Genomic DNA, 5,301 nt, shown 5'->3' with positions numbered 1-5,301 from the left:
TTGTTCTATTTCTTTTCATCTTTTGAATCTATTTTCACCTTAGAATTTTAATCAAAGTAATCTCTACAACTAACCTATTTTTCAATCCTTCCCTAGTCTATCTTGCACTTGTTAATCCCACTTTGTGTGGGTTTGATATCCAATACTCATTAGGTACTACAAATTTAAGATCTTTGTACTTCAATATTCATTTTTTTTCACTAAGTAAATAGACTAGTTTGAGGGTCTTGACTCAATGTCTATAGTTAGCTTGTTGAAGCAAGAATGATTCACAAATTACCAAACATATCTTGGCTAAATTGAGAAAGTGAAAATCATGATTTTCACCTCTAGGTGTCACCTTCACCATAATTTCATACTAAAGCAACTGTCTAGCCGCCAATATAGGATGTTTTCATTAGCTTATGTTTCTTTCAAATTAGATATTTACATCTAAGAAACCTCTTATGATGTCTTACCAACCATCCTTTATGCTAAGTCTTACTCATTACTTAAATTTAAACACCTTTATGTTCATCTCCCCATACCTCACTCTCTTCTTCTTTCATTCCCTTTGTAAGCAGAATATGATAACTTATAAGTGGTCTATCTTTTCCTCTTGATAAGAAATATCTCAACAAGACCATGATAGCAAGCATCACTTTCTCATTTATGGGAGAAAAACACTCAAAACTGGGCTTGCAATGACTTTTCAATCTTATATGCTTATGAGTAAGATTTAGTTCTACCAACCGTCATAGCAAGCATTATGCAATACAATTAGTATAACAACTTTTAATGTTATAAAATTATGAAATAAAAAACACTATTAGACATAAAATATTTGAAATTATGCCATCAAATGCATACCTTGGCCATGATATACCACAAGAATTAGTGAATACTTCATCCTTTTTTTCATGGGAATAAGAATCATACCATTCTCGATCATCCATTCCTAATATAAATAGCATAATCATAAGTGTCATAACTAAGTTATTTGATGTAGCCCATTATCTTCTTCTAATCTCATGCATTGGAAACAAAAACTTATTTCATTTTGAAGCCTTAACCAACCTAAAAACATAATAATCCTAAATGAAAAAAAAGGTTAGAAATAAATGAAAACAAAAAATTTTATTTCTCTTAAATGAAAAGTATAATAAATAATCGATTGAATATAGTAAAATCAAGATACTCACCTAAAATCTTATAAACTATAAAATTTACCTGGGTGTCTTAGGGGATCTATGGCCCTCTTAAGGGAGTGGAAAGAAGGGAGATGCAGGAGGAGCTGACCTCGATTAGAGGGCTATGAAATGAGCTTTGGTGCTAAGGAGGTGGCTTCAATGTGGTGCATTTTCCAATTGAAAAAAGAGAATTGTAGTTGGATGTGTTCAACGATAAAGGAGTTCTCTAGTTTCATAGATGAGTTTGATGTGGATCCACCTCTAGGAGGTGGCACTTTCACTTGGTGTGGGAGGAAAAAAGGCTCTTTCAAGGCTCGATTAGACCACTTTCTATCCTCCAAAAATTGGGAGGAGCATTTTTCAGGTGAAGGTAGCAACTGTTGCCAAGGCCAGTTTTTTACCATTCTCCTATTTTCTTGGTGTATGGAGAAGAAAGGAAAGCAAAACTCCGTTATGTTTTGAAAATGTGTGGTTAAAGGTGGAAGGATTTGGGGATTTGATCAAGGAGTGGTGGCAAGAGTATGAGTTCAGGGGCAGTACAAGTGTTATGTTTTTCAACAAGATGCATGCCTTAAGAAAGGACCTCAAGAAATGGAATAGAAAGGTGTTCGAAAATGTTTCAGCTACGAAAGAAGCTGCTTTGGAGATGATAAATAATTGGGATAATATTGAAAGCAAATCCCTCTCAGAAGAGGATAGGAGGAGTCAGAGGCTTGCTATGGATGAGTATGACCACTTAACCATTCGAGAAGAAATCTCTTGGAAGTAGAAATCAAGGACTATATAGTTAAAGGTAGGTGATAAGAACAAAAAATTCTTGTATCACATGGTTAATGCTTGTTGGGATAGCAATCTGATCAATAGTCTTAAAATTAATGGGATTAGGATGGAAAATGAGGAAGAGCTCAAGGGTGGTATTGCTACTATTAAGTCAATGTTTGAACATTCTCAAGCAAAGAGACCGGATCTGGTAGTAGATCTCTTCAAAGGCATTGAAGCTTTAGATAAAGATCTTATAGAGGGGCTTTTCTTGGAGGATGAGGTTTTATCTGCCCTCTCTAATTTGGACGGTGATAAAGCGCTAGGGCTAGATGGCTTTTCATTAGTCTGTGGAAATTTTTGTTGGGCCATGGTGGGCAGAAAGATGATGCAACTTTTTGAGGAATTTTACTTGAAGGATTTCTTTGTTCACAACCTCAATGCTACTTTCTTGCTCTTCTTCCTAAGAAGGGAGGGCAAAACATATTAAGGAGTTTAGGCTCATTAACCTAGTAGACAATCGTTACAAGCTTCTAGCAATAATGCTAGTGAACAGGTCAAACACATCCTTAAACATCACAAATGCAACCCCAGAATCTAGTGAATGCAACAAAAACCATCCATATAAAACTTGTTCGCCAAACGAGTACTGACAAAGCCCTAACCTAGAAACAAATAAGCAACATGGGCAAGTGAAAGATAGTATAGGCCAGGGGAAGTAATGGTCCTGGGGTCCCAACTTCTGAAATTGTCTCTTGGCTAATGCCTAAACTTGACATGCATGGGAAAACTTCGCTTGTAGAGAGAGCAATTCCAGGAAAATAGCATGCCTAGAAAGTAACTGCCAATACTACAATGGGAGATGACAGTTGAGGAGTTTTTTTGCACCTCCATTTTTAACAGCTGATTGCTCCAACTGGGGAGAGGGGAGTGTTTCTTCTTTGTATCACTACTACAAAAAATGTAATTTATGACGCTTTTTTTCTTGACGCTTATATAAAGTGCCATTATTTATTCTAAAAATGGGTATTAATGACGCTTGCATTATCTTGGCGCTTTAATGGGAGAAATAATGACGTTTTTAAATAATGGCGCTTTTTTAAGCGTCATTGTACAATGAATTTCAAATAATGACTCTTTTTTAAGTGCCATTGTAGGAGAACCTCAACCTTGGCGCTTTTAAAAGCGTTATTGTACAATGCATTTCAAATAATGACGCTTTTTTAAGTGCCATTGTAGGAGAACCTCAACCTTGGCACTTTTAAAAGCGTCATTTTCTGTTCATTTTATAATTACTCACATTTTTCAATTAAAAAAAAAGAGATAAATGTAATAAAGTCTTTTCCATACCCGATGCTCACACTCAAGTTTCATTACCAAATCTGTCTCTAACTGAACCAACAAGCTCCAGCCAATTTCGATTGAGAAAATGAAGTTCTTACTCCAAATCAAGAAGATAACATTCATGGATGTTCCACCAATTTGACTATTTGGGTGCTAGATTAAGAGAAAGAAAATGAATGGAGATATGAGAGAAAGCTAGGGTTTTTTTAGATTCGTAGGTTGGGAGGGGCAAGAGGCAGCAAAGGCAGGTGCCTTCGGTTGAAGAGGTAAGCAAGGAGGAAAGGTCGAAGAACCAGAGGAACAGAGGAAAGAAAAGAAGGGAGAAGAAAAAACCCAGAAGAGAGAGTTGTCGGGTACGAGCCTATATGTTCTCGTTTTCCCATGGATTCACATTCTTCACTATTGATTTCTGGGATTTGAGTGTGAATGCTTGTAAATCTGTTGTGGTTTTTGTTTATTATCAGTTATTTTCTTGGTTTGCATCTCCGATGAAAAGATACTATACCTCTATTTTTAGGCTCAATTGTGTCTCTCCTCTGTTTTTGTTCTCTGGTTCTTATGTTCTCTAGAAGATTTGGAAATGGTTTTGGTGTTGTTCCATTTGTGTACAATGGTTCATGCCGAAAGGAGCTTGCTTTCCATGGAGTTGTAGGTACTGCCTATAACTTGTTTGATGAAATGCCATTTCGAGATATGGGCTCTTGGAATGCATAGAAAGTTTTTCAACAATTTTTATTAAGGGATGTAGTGTCATGGAACTCAATAATTGCTGCCTATGAGCAGAATCATGTGGCTTTCGAATTAAATAAAAAAAAATTCTTCAAGGGGCGCTGCCCCCTTCAACCCCCGCGAGCTAACCGAGCAGCTCGATCCCCATGAGCTGACCGAGCAGCTCGACCCCCGACATCCCAAGCGAAGTGCAACATTTACTACTAATTTAAGCTTCACAATCTGACATAGGCTTCATTGCTTATGTTACAAAAGATGCTATTCAACTTCATTTTTAAATGGGTTACACAACATGTTATCTAATTAATAATAACATCATGTTTGGTTCATCTATTCAATAAAATAATTGAGATTTGACACCCCACTTATGACCACAAACTAGAATGGTCACCCCCAACATAAGTAGAACACATGTCAAGGTGCGGCTTAGCTCTACTTTAGCCTTACTTGGGAAATCTACCCAAGTCTAAGCCTAAAAACAAAATGAAAAAAATATCATGATATTATATTAATACAAATTATATGTATCTATATTGATTATCTAATTAATCAAGACTCTAAAAAATGAGTAACTTTGATAAATCATTTTGGGGGTTGGAGATGAACCAATTTTAACATGAACTTTATGTAGTGGGTTTTTAATGGATTTAGCCAAGTTTGTGAACTTAGGCCTAAAATGTGATGCTTACAAACAATATTTTCCTATTCTCACCATTGCAATTGATATGAATAATTTATAATACATAACTAGATGTAACATTTTAATAAGTATTTATGTTTTAGTTTTAATCAACTATGCATGCATGAAACCTTAGAATTCTCATTCAAGTATCATTGTGAGACAGAAGTTTCTCTTATTACATACTAAGACAATAAGTTGTCAAAATGTGAAATGTGGGTATATTTAAGCCAGTTTCAAGTTGACAACTACTAAATTTGTCTTCCATGTGATAAAGATCTTTTCTTTGCAAATGATGTTTGAATTGTCCAGTTGGATAGTATAGGAAAACATGATATCTATGAAGTTAATTGCTTGTTCTTAATTCAATTTTTAGAAAATTTGGTAGTCTTTCTTCTTGTTATCTGGGTGCATATTTGGACAAGGTCACATATTGTGCCTTATCCATTTTGTGTACTAGGAGAACTATAGGGAAATGCTGTCGAAATTTCTTTAAAATGAATTTAAGTATATTGGCAATTGACACATAGGGATTATGTATTCCTATATGGGATAGGAACCACCACCTAATTAAGGATGTTGGAGATGTTAGAATGCCTAAATCATGTATAAATCACTTGC

This window comes from Vitis riparia, chromosome 7 (genome assembly GCF_004353265.1).
Source record: "Vitis riparia cultivar Riparia Gloire de Montpellier isolate 1030 chromosome 7, EGFV_Vit.rip_1.0, whole genome shotgun sequence".
In the NCBI taxonomy this organism is placed as follows: Eukaryota; Viridiplantae; Streptophyta; class Magnoliopsida; order Vitales; family Vitaceae; genus Vitis; species Vitis riparia.
The sequence above is the reverse complement of the archived record's forward strand: the minus strand, read 5'-3'. Positions refer to the sequence as shown.